The sequence below is a fragment of the Lagenorhynchus albirostris genome, chromosome 7 (assembly GCF_949774975.1).
Source record: "Lagenorhynchus albirostris chromosome 7, mLagAlb1.1, whole genome shotgun sequence".
Classification (NCBI taxonomy): domain Eukaryota; kingdom Metazoa; phylum Chordata; class Mammalia; order Artiodactyla; family Delphinidae; genus Lagenorhynchus; species Lagenorhynchus albirostris.
In genome coordinates this window covers 57,184,110-57,203,906 of record NC_083101.1, presented here as the reverse complement: position 1 = coordinate 57,203,906, position 19,797 = coordinate 57,184,110, and the positions used below count along the sequence as shown (strand labels likewise).

The 19,797-nt window shown below is 41.7% G+C and overlaps 1 protein-coding gene and 1 pseudogene across 3 annotated transcripts in view; both read right to left on the bottom strand.

Annotated features, from left to right (window-relative positions):
• Positions 1-19,797, bottom strand: part of KDM4C (lysine demethylase 4C) — a 400,008-nt gene that overhangs the window by 91,812 nt on the left and 288,399 nt on the right. The window lies entirely within an intron of this gene.
• Positions 8,899-15,269, bottom strand: LOC132523092 (protein SET-like; annotated as a pseudogene).

Here is a 19,797-nt window from a genome sequence, read left to right as displayed (position 1 = left end):
TGGAACATTCTCCAGGATAGATCATATCTTGGATCACAAATCAAGCCTTGGTAAATTTAAGAAAATTGAAATTGTATCAAGTATCTTTTCCGACCACAACGCTATGAGACTAGATATCAATTACAGGAAAAGAACTGTAAAAAATACAAACACATGGAGGCTAAACAATACACTACTTAATAACGAAGTGATCTCTGAAGAAATCAAAGAGGAAATCAAAAAATACCTAGAAACAAATGACAATGGAGACACGATGACCCAAAACCTATGGGATGCAGCAAAAGCAGTTCTAAGAGGGAAGTTTATAGCAATACAATCCTACCTTAAGAAACAGGAAACATCTCGAATAAACAACCTAAACCTGCACCTAAAGCAATTAGAGAAAGAAAAACAAAAAAACCCCAAGGTTAGCAGAGGAAAGAAATCATAAAAATCAGATCAGAAATAAATGAAAAAGAAATGAAGGAAAAGATAGAAAAGATCAATAAAACTAAAAGCTGGTTCTTTGAGAAGATAAACAAAATTGATAAACCATTAGCCAGACTCATCAAGAAAAAAAGAGAGAAGACTCAAATCAATAGAATTAGAAATGAAAAAGGAGAAGTAACAACTGACACTGCAGAAATACAAACAATCATGAGAGATTACTACAAGCAACTCTATGCCAATAAAATGGACAACCTGGAAGAAATGGACAAATTCTTAGAAATGCACAACCTGCCAAGACTGAATCAGGAAGAAATAGAAAATATGAACAGACCAATCACAAGCACTGAGATTGAAACTGTGCTTAAAAATCTTCCAACAAAGAAAAGCCCAGGACCAGATGGCTTCACAGGCGAATTCTATCAAACATTTAGAGAAGAGCTATCACCTATCCTTCTCAAACTCTTCCAAAATATAGCAAAGGGAGGAACACTCCCAAACTCATTCTACGAGGCCACCATCACCCTGATACCAAAACCAGACAAGGATGTCACAAAGAAAGAAAACTACAGGCCAACATCACTGATGAACATAGATGCAAAAATCCTCAACAAAATACTAGCAAACAGAATCCAACAGAACATTAAACGGATCGTACACCATGATCAAGTGGGGCTTATTCCAGGAATGCAAGGATTCTTCAATATACGCAAGTCAATCAACGTGATACACCATATTAACAAATTGAATGAGAAAAACCATATGATCGTCTCAATAGATGCAGAGAAAGCTTTTGACAAAATTCAACACCCATTTATGATAAAAACCCTGCAGAAAGTAGGCATAGAGGGAACTTTCCTCACTATAATAAAGGCCATATATGACAAACCCACAGCCAACATCGTCCTCAATGGTGAAAAACTGAATGCATTTCCACTAAGATCAGGAACAAGACAAGGTTGCCCACTCTCACCACTCTTATTCAACATAGTTTTGGAAGTTTTAGCCACAGCAATCAGAGAAGAAAAGGAAATAAAAGGATTCCAAATTGGAAAAGAAGAAGTAAAGCTGTCACTGTTTGCAGATGACACGATACTATACATAGAGAATCCTAAAGATGTTACCAGAAAACTACTAGAGCTAATCAATGAATTTGGTAAAGTAGCAGGATACAAAATTAATGCACAGAAATCTCTGGCATTCCTATACACTAATGATAAAACATCTGAAAGTGAAATCAAGAAAACACTCCCATTTACCATTGCAACAAAAAGAATAAAATATCTAGGAATAAACCTACCTAAGGAGACAAAAGACCTGGATGCAGAAAATTATAAGACACTGATGAAAGAAATTAAAGATGATACAAATAGATGGAGAGATATACCATGTTCTTGAATTGGAAGAATCAACATTGTGAAAATGACTCTACTACCCAAAGCAATCTACAGATTCAATGTAACCCCTATCAAACTACCACTGGCATTTTTCACAGAACTAGAACAAAAAGTCTCACAATTTGGATGGAAACACAAAAGACCCCGAACAGCCAAAGCAATCTTGAGAACGAAAAATGGAGCTTGAGGAATCAGGCTCTCTGACTTCAGACTATACTACAAAGCTACAGTAATCAAGACAGTATGGTACTGGCACAAAAATAGAAAGATAGATCAATGGAACAGGATAGAAAGCCCAGAGATAAACCCACACACATATGGTCACCTTATCTTTGATAAAGGAGGCAGGAATGTACAGTGGAGAAAGGACAGCCTCTTCAATAAGTGGTGCTGGGAAAACTGGACAGGTACATGTAGAAGTATGAGATTAGATCACTCCCTAACACCATACACAAAGATAAGCTCAAAATGGATTAAAGACCTAAATGTAAGGCCAGAAACTATCAAACTCTTAGAGGAAAACATAGAAAGAACACTCTATGACATAAATCACAGCAAGATTCTTTTTGACCCATCTCCTAAACAAATGGAAATAAACACAAAAATAAACAAATGGGACCTAATGAAACTTCAAAGCTTTTGCACAGCAAAGGAAACCATAAACAAGACCAAAAGACAACCCTCAGAATGGGAGAAAATATCTGCAAATGAAGCAACTGACAAAGGATTAATCTCCAAAATTTACAAGCAGCTCATGCAACTCAATAACAAAAAAACAAACAACCCAATCCAAAAATGTGCAGAAGACCTAAATAGACATTTCTCCAAAGAAGATATACAGACTGCCAACAAACACATGAAAAAATGCTCAACATCATTAGTCATTAGAGAAATGCAAATCAAAACTACAATGAGATATCATCTCACACCAGTCAGAATGGCCATCATCAAAAAATCTAGAAACAATAAATGCTGGAGAGGGTGTGGAGAAAAGGGAACCCTCTTGCACTGCTGGTGGGAATGTAAATTGGTACAGCCACTATGGAGAAGAGTATGGAGGTTCCTTAAAAAACTAAAAATAGAACTACCATATGACCCAGCAATCCCACTACTGGGCATATACCCTGAGAAAACCATAATTCAAAAAGAGTCATGTACCAAAATGTTCATTGCAGCTCTATTTAACTTAGCCTGGACATGGAAGCAACCTAAGTGTCCATCATCGGATGAATGGATAAAGAAGATGTGGCACACTGGGCTTCCCTGGTGGCGCAGTGGTTGAGAGTCCGCCTGCCGATGCAGGGGACGTGGGTTCGTGCCCCAGTCCGGGAAGCTCCCACATGCCGCAGAGCGGCTGGGCCCGTGAGCCATGGCTGCTGAGCCTGCGTGTCCAGAGCCTGTGCTCCACAACAGGAAAGGCCACAACAGTGAGAGGCCAGCGTACCGCAAAAAAAAAAAAAGAAGATGTGGCACATATATACAATGGAATATTACTCAGCCATAAAAGGAAACAAAATTGAGCTATTTGTAATGAGGTGGATGGACCTAGAGTTTGTCATACAGAGTGAAGTAAGTCAGAAAGAGAAGGAGAAATACCGTATGCTAACACATATATATGGAATTTAAGAAAAAAAATGTCATGAAGAACCTAGGGGTAAGACAGGAATAAAGACACAGACCTACTAGAGAACAGACTTGAGGATATGGGGAGGGGGACGGGTAAGCTGTGACAAAGTGAGAGAGTGGCATGGACATATATACACTACCAAACGTAAAATAGATAGCTAGTGGGAAGCAGCAGCATAGCACAGGGAGATCAACTCGGTACTTTGTGGCCACCTAGAGGGGTGGGATAGGGAGGGTGGGAGGGAGGGAGACACAAGAGGGAAGGGATATGGGAACATATGTATTTGTATAACTGATTCACTTTGTTATAAAGCAGAAACTAACACACCATTGTAAAGCAATTATACTCCAATAAAGATGTAAAAAAAAATGGAAAACATCATGATTAGATTACTGGAACCCTAGGTTTCTCTTTTTTAAGGTTGTTGTTTTACTGTTTTTACAATAATAATCAAAAAAGGTTAGAGTATAAAAACCATGGTATCTTTAGAGCTTTTTTTTTTTTCTTTCTTAACATTTCAAAATCAGAACTGGCAGATTTGCTTCCACAACGAACCAAAGACACTGTGCACTACCCTCAGTTTCCCTGTTTTTGCAACTAGCCATGAACAGGTCATAAAAAGGTTTATAACGGCAACAGAGGAGTCAAGTAATTCTAACCATGCAGATTTTCTTCATGAAAATAACAATACCTTATCCACATTACCTACAATGTGTTTCTGTCATGAAAAATTGGCTAAACAACGTCAAACAGGTATTAGACTGGCCCAGCAACTGACTCTTCAGCAAAAGGGTGAGAACACTAACTTCTCTGAAAACTTCATTTAGATTAAAAGTAAATATTTTTCAGATGTGGGCCACATCTTGCTTATTCTTGCCATGGCTTTTATGGTGAGTTTTTCATTCTCCCTCTATTTCTCAATGGAATTTTCTCAATATTTAAAAATTCCATTTCTGTGAGATCTGTTCAAACATAACAGTGAATTACCAAAGCAGATGTGTGAAAGAACTCTAAGAGACATTTACTGCTTCTATTATGGCTCACTGGCGATCGTAAAACTAAAGTGTGGTCGTCTTCTATCATTCACATTACTTTTTTAAAAGATGAGGATAATCCGGTTCATCCTGAAGTTCACACCCCTATTCCCCTTATGTGTATGCCTGTGTGTGATGAGACAGCCCCTCAGCTGATCCATGGAACAGGGGTCCATCAAGCTTCAGGGAGTAAAAGACAAGCTGCTTTTGTCTAAGTATGTATACATATAAATTTCAGTGCTACAGTTTTGAGGCCAACGTGGTACTTTTCAATGGTAAACGATAAAGAAAAAACAGTATTCTTTGGAATCCCCTTCAAATGACTGTGGTCAAATGAATGCAAAATGAGGAAACAGAAGAGTTCAAGACCTCTAGGTTTTTTTGTACTAAACGTTAAGATTTGGGGCTCATAATGCTTGCCGGTATCTGAGCAAATTTCAGGCTAACTCACACCCATCCGGCTCCCTGACAGAGAAGAAGCACTGAGGGAGACTGCAGTTTGAGCTCCAGTTCCCCCACTAGGGAGCAGGGTACTTGGGTGAGTTCCCATGTGCACCTGAGCCTCAGTTTCTACAGCTGCGCTTCATAGGATCACCGTGGGAATTAAGGGGGTAATGGATACAGAAGTGCTCCCTAAACACAAAAGGCTTTGCAAACATGGCCATTGTTACTGTACCCTTTAAAAGATGAGGAAAAAAAGGAAAAAGAAACAGTAGAATGTGATAATGTATCTGTTCCTTTCCGGTTCCCACAGCAAAAGGCACACGAGCTTGAACATAGGATACAAATGAGGCAGAAAATCAGATTGCACCAGTTATAAGGGGATTATTCCACTGAGGAACAAAAAGGGTGTGATTTTTCAATAAATCTTCACAGAACAGCGTAGCCCCATTTGCTGAGCCTGTGGCTGAGCCCCGTGGCAGGACAAGCATCAACAACTCTTCTCAAACTAGTCTGTACCAAGTTCCCCTGTTCAGCCTCCCTCAGCAACACGTGATCTTTCTTCCCCCTGCTGATGTCTTCCCAGCTGTGAGCCAGTGTACTCATTCTTCAATCCTGGCTTCCCATTTCAATGGCAAGTGTGATGACCACAGCTTAATTCTTTATCACCAGTGTGTTTTTTTCAGATTTACTTTTAAGAAGTGGGGTGGGGGGGAGAATCTTCTTACTAGATTCAGGGTTTTCATTTTTTGAGTATTTTCATTTTTTCTGCAATAGCCGTGTTTAGTTAACTATTTTTTAAAGCAGGGTCACTGAAATCATACATTTATCCAGTATTCATCAAAATGTAAGAAACTAAACACCTGGATTCACAGATCCTTCTTAAAGTATAGGGAGCATGTATTTCTGCTTTCTTCCAGAGGGAAAACTCTTTTTTTTTTTTTTAATGATGTTAAGCTTCTTAGGGAAAAAAAACAAACTCAACAACATCTATGTTACTGGGGTGGAAAATTTATTCTATTCTATTACTAGACTTGTGTGAAGTTTGGCAAAATGTCACACGGGGTTTCCCTATTAAGTGAATTCTGACCTCCACTTTGGACTTATATAGTGTTAAAACTATTCCTATATAAGTGACAAACTGCATGTTTCCATTGAAAACCACCCAGTAGCCCCCAGGGAAGAAAGAATAACCTGTTCAGGTTCCCTTGAAATATTCATGAACTCAGCAGAGGATCAGATTAAAAACAGAGCCCCCAAGCAGAGGCGGTTTTGGTTTTTTCCCCAAGTTTTAAGCTTTATGATGGTCTTTTCACAACTTGGCCCACCTGCTCATAAAAATGCTCCTATGCCCCGCCAGGATTATAGTTTATCTTGCAAACTTTTACCTAATGGACAAAAACAAGATGTACAGTTAATTCTTCCCCTTGCAAGTGAAGTGTAGTTATCAGCAGACATATATGAGAAATCATGACAGTGGGTTAATATTGTGGTGTGTGCCTATTTTTTGAAAGTGACAGCTGGGCACACTGGAGATATAACATAGGAAACATAAACCCTTACCACATGAGTCAAAGAAAAATATGCTTAGGAACTATCTGTCGGGGGAAAGGGGACACACCACACATCTTAAAGTCAAGTGAAAATGGTGTTATTGTTTTGACTGGTCCACTGTACTGAACCTCCTGTGGCAAGGTTGAATAGAACATCATAAAAAAGCCCTTTCCAAAGCCATCCTCCATTTGACCACACCAGACATTAACACAAGGGAAGCTTAACCCTTCTGAAAACATTTTAAACCCGATCAAATTAAAAGCAGCACCAGAGAGATTATTTTTTCCTACCAAGAACCCACAAGCAATTTACTTGACTAGAGGAAAAATGCAAAGAAATCCTTTATCACAAAATAGCTTCTTGAATCTTTCTACCAATAAACCTTCCATCCATCCATCCAAGAATGCCTATCCTCCCTGCTGATAACAAGCTGTGGAGATAAATATTTTATTTTTTTCTATAAAACCCCAAATGATGTTTTCAAATAAAATAAAACTACTACATGTCCCTGTCAAAAATGGTCCTAGAAGAGGTAAATGTCATTTTAACGGCTGTGTGTTAAAATATTTAGTAGAAAGAATCTACTTGTCAAGTTCCTACAGAAAACTCCAAAGAGACTATAAGCACATCTATCAAATTTTCATCTACCTTGGGGCTGACCTACTGGGGAAACCATAGAAAGCCTGGCCTTGTGCTATGAGGGAGCTGGAGGTTTAGAGTTCTGGACAATAATGGGGTCACAATCAAGTACAAAGATGGGGCCTGATAGAGTTTCTGCAGTGATTCCCCAGTGAAGGCGTACTGGCAATAGGCAGCTGCATTCTGCTTTAAGCCACAATTTGAGCTAAGGAAATGAACCCATGTGATGGACCATCAAACTCCCTTGTGAGAATTCTGACCTCTCACTCCAAACCTAGCAAAGAAACACCCATCAAATATTAGCAAAAGAAAGACCAAGCCAGCAAAACGTGGGAAGGATTTTTTTTTTAAGCCTCATTTAAATAGCTTCCATACCCTACCCTTTGGGAATTATATTAGGTAACTTTTTTAAACAAGGAAAACTTGGTTTTAAGGAGATTATGGGAACATTTAACTTGGAATGGAAAGGTTATTTGCTCAGTGTTAGGCTAAAAGCCAAAATCCACTTTTAGCCAGAGATGATTTTAATATTATACCTCACAAGAGTATTGTGTCATGTGAGCAGGCGGCAGAGATAAGCAATGTAGCAAAGTTATGACTTCCCCCAAAGACTCATTAAAATGTATTATTAAGTATAAAAAAATTCGGAAAATCCAAGAGGAACCCGTCTGTACTATCTCAGAAACAGTAAAAATTCTTTCCAACTTATCACTTCTTTCACTCTGCCTCCTCTACATATACCACTCAGTAAATACTGGGAAGAACTCGATCCTGATGAAAAAGAGGATGAAGATGAAAAAGAGGATAAAAAATGCCCTAAAGAGCCACTATGATTCCCTGCATATGATTTTTCCTTTAAATGTGCTACAGAGGAATATATGATGAATTCCGGTGACTATGAAAAATAATAAACCTGTGAAGAGGCCATGATATTTTTTAAATTATTCAACCCACAAAACACTTTAAAGTATGTTAAATTAGAAACATTATTTTGAAGAAAAATAGTAACTTTTTCCCACTTTAATTTTTATAATCTGAAATTTTAATAACTCCAATATTTTTCTTTTTCTTCCTGTTTTGGTTGTTAACTCATGTCAAACTGTTTTCCCTTGGGCTTCCCTGGTGGCGCAGTGGTTGAGAGTCCGCCTGCCGATGCAGGGGACACGGGTTCATGCCCCGGTCTGGGAAGATCCCACATGCCGCGGAGCGGCTGGGCCCGTGAGCCATGGCCACTGAGCCTGCACGTCCGGAGCCTGTGCTCCGCAACGGAAGAGGCCACAACAGTGGGAGGCCCGCGTACCGCAAAAAACAAAAAACAAACAAACAAAAAAAACAAGTGTCATCTTAAACTGCAAGGATGTCCATTAAACATCACAATTAAACATGCCAAAGGAGAAGCCATGTTGTCAAAATGCCCACTTAACCCACCCAAACATCTCAAACCCACCCTTTGCTGACCTTCTATAACCTCATTTTTTAAAGTTTTTTTTTTTTAATTAATTAATTAATTTATTTATGGCTGTGTTGGGTCTTCGTTTCTGTGCTAGGGCTTTCTCTAGTGTGGCAAGCGGGGGCCACTCTTCATCGCGGTGCGCGGGCCTCTCTTGTTGTGGAGCACAGGCTCTGGATGCGCAGGCCCAGTGGCCATGGCTCACGGGCCCAGTTTCTCCGTGGCATGTGGGATCTTCCCAGACCAGGGCTCGAACCCGTGTCCCCTGCATTGGCAGGCAGATTCTCAACCACTGCACCACCAGGGAAGCCCTAAGGTTTTTTTTTCTTTTTTTAAACAAGAGAAAGTAGACAGATACATGTTGGTAAATGCTAACTGTCCATATTCACATAGAGACACAGTGTAATCTCTGAGCCCAATATACAGAGAAAGGAGGAAAAAAGCTAGAATTCTATGCACTACTACACAGGGGCCTAGTACCCTCCAGCTTCCAGCAGAGGTAAGGGAGCAGGAGGTTTTTCTTTTTTCCCCCAGAGTATGGTGGTGTTGATTCCATAAAGTTCTTGTTGAGACAGGAAGGGATAAAAATGAATTTGGAACAGAAAGTGGTAGAGATTCTTTTCCCACTGAATTCTGCTCAAGGTATTTCCCCCCAAAATAAGTTGTGAGCCACGGTATAAAGGAGAAAAGAGACCTCAGAAACAGGGCAACTGAGCACAAGAGGAGAAGGAGGAAAAAAAGAAAAAAAAGACTGCAACTTGCTCCCGGGGACTGGAGAAAATTAAAACAGGAAGGTTGGAATCCATCAGTGTTCCATTAGTCATCTTCTCCTCATCTTCCTCTCCTCCCTCCCCCTCATCATCATCTGCATCTTCTTCACCTTCATCCTCACCCCCTTCTTCATCAATATCTTCCAATCCTTCTTCCTCTTCATCATCATCATCATCATCTTCTCCTTCCCCTTCCTCATCATCCATGTCCGGGACCAAGTAGTACTGTAATGGATTTGGCCAAATATCATCTTTGATGACCTCTCCTAACTCATCTGCACCTGCATCAGAATGATCGGTAAACCAAGTGAAGAAGCTTTCTGGGTCCTCATGCTGTCTCTTCCTGCTGGCTTTATTCTGCGTTTGATTTGAACGTTTTGTCAAATCCTTTCCGGATTTCCATTTGATTTCAGTGGACTTTGAAGATGGATCACCACTCTCATTCAGATGAAATTCTTTGGAGAGAACTTTATTTTCGAAGTAAGGGTTTTCATCAAAATAATAATCTATCCTGTAACCTGATTTAGTATCTTCAAATTCTGTCACTTCGACTCTTGTCAAATAATGCAGCGCCTCTTTGTCCTCCTCCCCAAGCAGTGCAGACACTTGTGGATGGTTAGCAAACGTTGCTCCCCCAAAATTTGGGATTTGGGCGATCAATTCCGACCTCTTTTAAAAAATTGGTTGGCGGAGTTTGTTATATTTCTGTTCTACTTTCAGAATCTCCTCACTGGCTTGTTCGTTAAGTCTGTCTATTTCATTTTGTACTTCATCAATATGTTCAACTGCTTCCTGCTGTTCTTTCTGGAGGGGAGGCGGCGGCAGCGGGCACGCTGGCGGCTCTGCTCCCTCACTCAGGCTCCGCGCTCCAGCTCGCGGCTGATCTCCCCAGCCGCTTCCTCCTCCCACCTCCTCCTCACGGCGAGGGCGGGCCGCCGACAAAGATTTTTCTAAAGTAGCTTGTATAAATACAGATAATGTCACACACTGCTAGTGATATAGTTCCAGTGTCATTTTAATTATATTTTTCCTTAAAAAATAATTCACATTAATAAGCGGGTAGGATTGGAGGAGCTCTGTTGCAGCAATGTTTCTCAGTTCTTTTGAACTTTCTCAACTACCATCCATCGCTATCTATCAGCGGACTTCCTTTGGGTAGTCCTTCAGTTTTGCCAAAAGGAACGAAAAGGAGCCACCTGAGTTGCAAATAAGTACTTGCTACCCAGTCATTACATTCATTCCCTTTTTCAACTTTACTAAGACCAGCGTTTTGCATCATTCCTCTGTTTAACGTGCCAGAGGTCTTCCGACACAAGCAGGGCACCACAGTAAGATCAGAGACAGACACGAGCCAAGTGGGAGATGGGCTGTGAGGGGGAGGAGGACAGGAGACTCTGTAGACCTGTAGACAGCCGGTGTGTTCTTGAGCAGATCGACTTCAGGGAAAAGTGTGGATTATCCTTGTACATGCTCTTAGGAAGGATATGCGGGAACGTGGGCATCAGTTCAAAAGTGCCTGCCAGTTGATCCTGTAGTTCATGATCCCAGGGGTCTTCTGGTAGCAGCTACAGTTATCAAAAGTGAAGAGCACTCTGACAGCACCTCGGTCAGGAGCAAGGGCTGAAGAGGGCAGTGCCCAGTGCAACATTTACTTCCCAAGGGCAGAGTGGCAGCTGGCTCAGGGAGGGACTGGAGCTGAGAAGCAGGGTGGGCATCCTTCTCAGAGCAGCCTCTTCCAAAGTGTATTCTCCCAACTTTCCCATCTCCCCCAGCCTCACTTTTCTGTAAAGTTTCCACTGAGACACACAGCACAGACTGTGGCTAAAATTGTTCCCATCTGTGACAGAGGCATATTTACTCAACAGAATAATAACTATTCTGATGCTGGTGTTGCAGCAATCAATGTAGGTCAGAGGACACACAACGAAAAATCTTGTGTGGCCTAACTCAGAAATTCACAATTAGGCCAGTGGAGTTTTAAGATACAGAAATATCTACCAATTTTTAAAACTTTTCTGCTTGCTCTTGGGTTCAAATGTACTAAATGTGAATAACTTTTTTAAATGAAAAGTAATAAAAGAAAGAAAAAGAGGAAAGAACGAAGTTCCTCCACTGCATGCTCCATTCACTTTAGGAGGGGTTAATGTATAAGCCCAGCGGGGAGCACCATTTTCTATAAATGCTAAAATTATCTCACCATGCAGTCTGAGAAGAAAAACGCAACAGAAAAAAAATTTTTAAGCCCACCCTCCTACGAGCAGAGGAGGAAGTGGGAGCGTAAGCGTGACTCCTGCCTTTCTGCCTCTAGCAGGGGCTAGAGGCACCTGCCAACCAAGGACCCAAAGCTGCTGGAGGGTCAGCCGTCAGGACTCTGCATTTTACAACATAAAAGTCAGGTTAAGCATCAGACCAGAAAGAGCCTACCCTCCCCCCTTTCTGGTTGTTCCCCATAGTTCACCCTACACAACTAGACTTGATTAGAAACAACTTCCAGCACAGCCTCACTGGCTCTTTTGGAACCAGGAAAAGGTGAGAAAAATCCCAGAATAAGAATTTTAGAACTGAAAGGATCGTTTACCTTAGAAATAAGGAAACTGAGGCCTGAAGCAGATGAGCTTGCCCACAATCACACACCCAGGGCTGAGACGCCCCCAAAGGCATCCCTCTCTCCTCTGCCACGCGGCTCAGAGCTGTCCTCCGCTGCTCCTGCCCCACTGGTTCCTTTCTCTTCTCTGACGCACCTCGTTTCTTCCAGCCTCAAGGACCTTGAATATACCACTCCCTTAACTTGCATAACTTCCCCCCACCATCCCTACCTTCATCTTGGCTGCACCTCTCTCACGTTTTAGTTCTTAAATGTCATTCCTTCAGGGTCATCCACTCTTGACGCTCCAAATTAGGTTAGTCTCCCTGATGGACATTGTCATGGGACAATTCCTTTTCATAAACAGTCATTTTTAAATATATCTCTCTTCCTAGACCTAAGAGCTCCAAGAACATTGGAACCAATATGTTCTGGTTCATCCTTATAAGCCCTTACATATAAGCCCTTATAAGTAACGGCTCAGGACCCGGAAGAAGGTAAATACTCATTAAATATTTATAAATAAATTTAATAAATATTTACTACATGTTGGATACTGCTTTGAGGGTAATACATATACTATTCGTTATTTACTTAATTTATTCCTCTGAACTCCATGAGATAGGCAATAGTAATATTTCTATTTTATAGATGTAGAAACAGAGGCACAGAGCAGTTCAGGAACTTCACCAAGATCACAGAGCTCATAAGTGGAAGAGTCGTGGCCCTGGGTAACATTTATGGTAGTTGCTTCATAAAGGGTCAATGGAGACCTGCATGAGAACTTAGTGCTTGGAAAGGTTTTTAAAGAACAAGCTATGAGAATAGTGGGCCCTGATATCGGACACTAGATGAGCATTTTCCAAAAGAATATGTTAACAGACTTTATATTAGTCATCTTTCATGCTCCAGCAGCAACAATCTCCAGAGCCTCATGAAATGTTTGTTTCTTGCTCATGTTGAATGCTGGCTGTGACTCTGCTGCAGGTCTTTAATCTGGGCCCCGGGCCGGGGCAGCGCCCCTATCTGAACCACGCCGTTTTCACAGATGGGAACGGAGAGATGGTGACACCACGCAGAGGCTCCTAGAGCTTCAGCCAGCAGCAGCACAGGTCATTACCACTTACATTAAATTAAAAGCCCCAGGCTCCTTATTTTCTTTCCCTAAGTTCCCCAGGGCATTAGAAGCAACCAACCACCTCCATTCAACTCCTTATCTTCACTAAAATGTTCTATGGCAGCACATACTTGGTCCCTCAGAGTCTTGTCTCCTCTAGGCACTTGATGGCAGGGATCTAAAGGTGATAATCTGAGTAGCTCTCTGCCCCTGCACACCATGCGCTACCAGTTGAATCCTTTCTACAATTCTTCGTAGCTTTTTAGTCTTCTCTTCATATAATGCTTTTACTCTTTCAATCCTCTCCTAAACAAAAATCCTCTTGAGGATCTGGACCCAAATTCTCATAGAGGTACGGTGGAGAGAACTCCCTATCTTTCTTTTGAGAGAAGGGATGATGTAGAAGGAACACAAACTGTCCCACAGTTTTACTGTTTAAATGCTACCGCCCTGTCTCACAAAGAACGTTAACTTCCATTTGCCTCAGGCACTTTACATGCAGTAACTCATGATTCGTTATGTCTCTGGATGTTAGGTATGATTATCTCATTTTACAGGTAGCAAATATTAGACACCTGGAGATTAAATTCCCTGCCTAAGGTTTCGTAGCCAACAGCAGAACCAGGACAAGATCCCTCCTGATGTTCTGCCCTTTGCATAGAAAGGCTCATCTAGGCTTTCTGATGATCTTGAGCTAAAGTTAAGACAGAGCCAGAGTAAACATCAACTCCTCTCTCCCCTGACATACGCAAATGCATACATCCACACATACTAAATATATATATATGTATATGTATATATATATATATACATATACATATATATATATATATATTTTGCGGTACGCAGGCCTCTCGCTGTTGTGGCCTCTTCCGTTGCAGAGCACAGGCTCCGGACGCGTGGGCTCAGCGGCCATGGCTCACAGGCCCAGCCGCTCCGTGGCATATGGGATCTTCCCGGACCGGGGCACGAACCTGTGTCCCCTGCATCGGCAGGCTGACTCTCAACCACTGCGCCACCAGGGAAGCCCACTAAATATATTTTATATGTGTGTGTTTTATATAAAATACACACATACAAACATATGTACAAAATACCAACTCGGAACGGGGGGAAATGTTCCTGAACTGTCGAGTACATACTGACTGCTGAACTGAGAGAACTCTACTTATTTGATAAATTATTAAATACTGTGCAGCACTTCTTCAGGAAAACAGACAATAGGGAACTTCAGTCAGGTCTCATCCCTGCTTGAGATGGAACCCTAACAATGGCTAGGAATATAAATATTAAATAAGGAAGGAACACTTAATGGTTGGTGCTCTATTTTATCATTTCTCCTAACTCTGACACTTTCCTTTTATTGCACACAACATGATCACTCATTCTGTTGAATAGAATGAATGTTCCTATTGTCAGCTCTCTGTTTTGCTACTGCAAATCCTTGGCAAAATTGCCCATTTCATTTTTTATCCCCTGTAGATCTTCCTGCCCTCAAGGAAGCAGCTTTAAAGCAGTGTGAGTTCCAGAGCCAAGCGTGACAACCCAGCAGTCTCAAGATGAAGTGTCAAGTCAGCAGACAAGGCTGCCTGCAGTAGCGGGGCCGACTTTTTCAGGAAAAGGACTGCCCGAAGCCCTATGGAGGCCCACTCGGTCCCACAGGCAGGAAGCAGTCAGAGCTCTGTCTCTGCGAATGGCTACACAACAAGTACTATCCTTTCCATCATCACCCTCAGAGAGGACTCAAGTGCAAGGCTCTGGAAGACTCAGTGTGGGTGTGCGGAGTCGCTCTAAATGGGATGCCTCCAGTGTCTATCTTGATCACGGTGTCAGTGACAATGCCTGACTGGGTTCTCCTCCTGACTCCTCCTGAATCTCACCTGCTAGGGAGGCTGAAATGAAACTCAGGTGAGCACACACCAGTCCTAATGGAATGTTGGTCTGAGTCCCTCCCTTTGTGCCATTTTAGTGGGCAAGGTTGGAGGGAAACCTTATAACTGGTCCATTCATTCATCGTTTAAACGTTTTCTGGGTATAGACTCTGGCCCCACATGAGGCTCTGATGATACAAAGCTGAAGATCACGGTGGTGTCTGCCCTGGAGGAATCACAGAGTCTCCAGAAGGAGGTCTCAGGAGTGTAACTGTGATGACTCCATCCCCAGAGCCACCTTGATGCCATTCACAGGGCAGTAGGCCAGGCCAAGTGGAAGGCACCCAACGTTTAAACATCGTCCCCCAAATACCTCCCACAAAGCCCCTTTAGCCAGCAATTAGCTCTCTGGGTTCCTGCTCTCACGCAGTTTCTAAAGAAGTGTGAGAAACAGGGGATGTTCACCCCGTTCCCTTGAGTTTCTGAGGTAACACATGCCATTCCTTACTAGCCCCTGGCCTACCTTCCACTGTTTGCCCCTCTGAACTCCTCTCCAGTGTTTTAGATACTTGTTTTGCAGATGCTGGAAACACAGAGGATACCTTCCATCAACTCGAAGAGGTCTGTCTTCATACTTCCTCATGCAGAGCAGTTATTCTACTTCCCAGATTTCCCCCTAACCCCTTCAGGCTGTGGACCCATGGGGTGTTCAGTGTTTTTCAACAGCAATGCCAGGTGTGACTCTGGCATTTATGACTGCCAGCATTTTCAGAGTGGATGGATGCCAGAGACACACTCCTGGAGCACTTTTAGTCAACGGGGTAGTGCCTCCTGTGAGATGTGATGAGTGCCTCTGATCCTTTACAGCTGATCCACCAGGAGGACAAATGCTCAGGCTGCACTCTGCTGTTCCTTGCTTGCAGTGACTTTGACATGCTGTATGGGGCACAAGTAGGAATGTTTCCCTGAAGTTATTTAAAACCCTACAGGTGCCAAGCTTGCCAAATCATAAATTTAGGAAATTGCATTCTGTTAGACTAAGTCCTTCCCTTAGCACTTTAGTCACCTAGTTATTCTTCAATTTCTTTCCTACAAACACTTGGCCCAGGTCCCGAGGTTCATCCCATACCTATGTGTCTCCTCAGTACATAAAAGAGATTCAGGAAAGGAGAGGGAACAATAAAATTTCAGGTTTACTGGCACAGTAAGTGAAGTAATCCCCCTATGCATACACTTTTCTTACAGGAAGCTCACTTACTCAACCTTTCCATTCACCTGCCTGATGAGATCTATACAAATATTTTAACAGGGTAATTTGGAAGACTTGCAAGAGTACAAGTTGTTCAAGCTGCAGCATTAGTCTCTGTTGTTTGCTTTAGGTTTAGCTCATTTACACAAGTGAATAACTAACTGTCTGTTGCTTAATCAGATCAATCAAGACTCATTTAAACTACTTGCTAACAGTCCTCTTCTATATACCAGCAGTCTTCAATTGTTTTTGCTTACATTACAATTCCCCCAAAAGAGTTTTGGAAAACTGTACCTTTCCTTGCATATGTTAAAGTTAACCCTTATAAATTTTATTTTTTAATTTTAAGATTGGAAAAAAAAAAAGTAAAGGAAACCCTTTTCCAGCATAGAATTCCAGGATATAATTATATGCGTGCTTTAAGTATATTTGTCAAACTTTGGGACTGCAAACGAAGCCAAATTTATGTGAAATGTCAGCCATATATATAACCTGACAGACAAAGGTGGTCCTTGTTATCAAACCAATCTGCCAAAACAGATTTAGTTTCTATCAGAAAAAGACTGAATTCATTTTTTAAAATAAAATAAATGTATTAATATGCATCCCCATATCAAGCACCTCATTTCTGAATTCTAATTCTAAGAGGCAATCTTGAGTGTATTAGGGTAAAATATAGGTCCAACGATATAATGACTTAAACGTAACAGGAATTTGTTTCTGGCTCACATAACAGTATTGGGCTGGAAAACAGTTCACTGGGCTAACATTCCTCCACAGTCATTTAGGGACAAAAGCGCTGCCATCTCAACGTTTGGGTTCCGGGGTCTCTCTCTGGGTCAACTCCTCTCCAGAAAACAGTAAGGAGGAGGACAGATGGGGGTATTTAGAAGCCAAGCCTGGGAGTCACCCATCATTTTCCTCCCATACCTTTGGCTGAGCTCCTTCCTGCAAGGGAGGCTGTGACGTGGACTAGCTGTGGCCCAAGGAAGAGAAGACCATGGATTTCAGTGAGCAGCTAGTAGATAACGTCACAACCTTTGCAATAAATTTATGACCTAAGCGAAATAATGTGCTATTCTCTTCAGTATTTATTACCTAATCTGTCTTTGCTTTGGTCTCTGAACACTTGCCCTCAGAATCGGCCCCTTTGTTCACCTATCTGAGAGTAATTCATTTATTCTGTAAAGCAAAAGGGGTGGTGAGAAAGGAGAACCAGAAGCTCCTTCCAAGGTTCTCTCTCCTTCACACCAATATGAGGAAACAGGATGTACAAAAGTCCAGGATCTGGAAGTTCATCCTCAAAGAACTATCACTGCATTGTACCTCTGAGACAGTGCTCACATAACCCTAGGGTACATGGACCCCAGTCTGAGAATCACTGATGTATAAAGTATTAGAAAACATAGAGGATCACAGAATTCTAAAGTGCAAAGTACTCGCGCATTTTACAGAGGTGAAAAGTGAGCTAGAGGGAAGATGTCCAAAGTCACTCTTAAAGAGGTTAATGCACATATTCGTTGCTCCAGCAAACTTATTTTTGCCTTTGGTATAAATGGATATTCTAGCTTTCTACTGCATGTTGTGCAGAAAGGAACTAACATAACAGGCCTGTGACTGCTATCCTTTGAGAGTCCTGCTGACAAGGTTGGCCCCTGGAAGGTGTCTGGGAACTTGAATTTCGGGAGAATTCCCTCCATCTCCTGAAAAGAATGGCTCACGGTGCCTAGACTGCACAGTACAAACAATATGGTTTATGCTGAACAATTGCTTCCCTTCTGGGATCCTGGAATTGTGATACGTGCTAGGCAGAGGGTGCCTATGTGATCAGTTTCGAGTAAAAACTCTGGGCACCGACTCTCTAACGAGCCTCTCTGGTTGGCAACATTCTACATGTATTGTCATAACTCATTCCAGGGGGAATTAAGGAGCACTGTGTGCCTCCCTGGGTGAGAACTCTGGAAGCTTGCAGCTGGTTTCCTCCAGTCTCCGCCCCATGTGCCTTTTTTTCCCTTTGCTGAGTTTACTTGGTGTAATCACAGCTGTGAGAACAACTGTATGCTGAGTGCTGTGAGTTCTCGTGAATCACCGAACCTGGGAGTGGTTTGGGGACCGCCAACACACATAGAAATGAGGTTTGACAGAAAAGAATACATTGACCTCAGGATACTAAGAACATAGTAAGTAATAAAAGAAATTTCAGTACATTTTAAATTTATTTTTTGCATATGGAACCTCTAGAAAAGGGTGAAGGCAATTTATATTCGACTTACTTAAGCTACATACTTTTAAAATGACAGATGAAAATAATTTAAAATACAGATATTGGTCTTAGTTAGCAAGCAAAACAAGGATTCCCTGAAAATTACTACCAAAGACATCAGAAGAGAACCTTCCATATTGAACCATTAAGGAGAAAATGAATATGGAATTCTGAACATTACTAAGAAAAAAATGTGTCCAGAATTGAGAGAGAGAGAGAGAGAGAGAGAGAGAGAGAGAGAGAGAGGGAGAGGGAGAGAGGGAGGGAGGGAGGGAGGGAGGGAGGGAGGGGGGACTCAGGGTGTCTGTGTTGAAGACAAAGGGAGGAAACCAATGAACACTCTCTCTGCCGTAAGCTGGTCCCATACCCCTCCTACTGGGGTCACTAGACAAAATCCATATAAAAGACCAAGGTGTTCAAATAACATTTTCCCTAATTTTATATTGTACTTTTTTTCCTTTGATTTTTTACAAGCAATACAAAGCTTCTTGCAGAAAAGCTCCAAAGTACACAATAGTATGTATAAAATTATTTTTAATCACCCAATATCCTGCCATCCACAGGCAAGCACAATATGGCATTCAAGTCATTTCCCTGTTCATTAAAAAAAATAATAATTGGGAAACATTCTGTATGCATAATTTCTCTTAAATTTCCTCCTCATCAAAGCATGGTTATGAAAAAATTATTAGTGACATGGATTAAACAGGCCTGTTGAAGACCTTTTTTCTTCCTTTAACTCTACTAAACATACTCAGATGTCCCTGAGCCCAAGTATCTACTTAGAACCTGAGAAACCCAAGGTGAGAACGTGCCTACGTGCTGCCATGGCTCAGGATGACATTTGACCAAGATACAGAAATGAACACTGAGTACAGATGCTTTTCTCCCTAGAGTGACTGGTCTGGCTGAAAATGTGGACCACACACTGTGTTGCCTTGATGAGCTGACTTCTCATACAGCTGGGGTCCAGGGCACAGTGATGAGAGACTCAGGAGTCGTGATGCCGTTTAAAGGTGTTCCTGTGAGTCACAGAGCATCGTTTTCTCCATTTGGTACTTTTGCACCACATCACATTCCAGAAGCAGTACAGGCAGCACAGTGGTTGGGATTAAGCTGAGTGGCTGAACACACTCAAATAACCAAACTCCTCTTAGCCTCGGTTTTATCAAATATAAAATGGAAACAATGATATCAACCTCAAAGAGTTATTGTAGGATCACCTAGATAATGCCTGGCACAGAGCAGCCAAAATGAAAAAGAATATTCAACACAAGAACATTGGTATATCTTGCTAACACTAAAATACAGTAAGCTACCCTGTTTCATGTTTACTATTTTTTAGCGCACGCACAGGGGGTGGGGGTGAGGACAG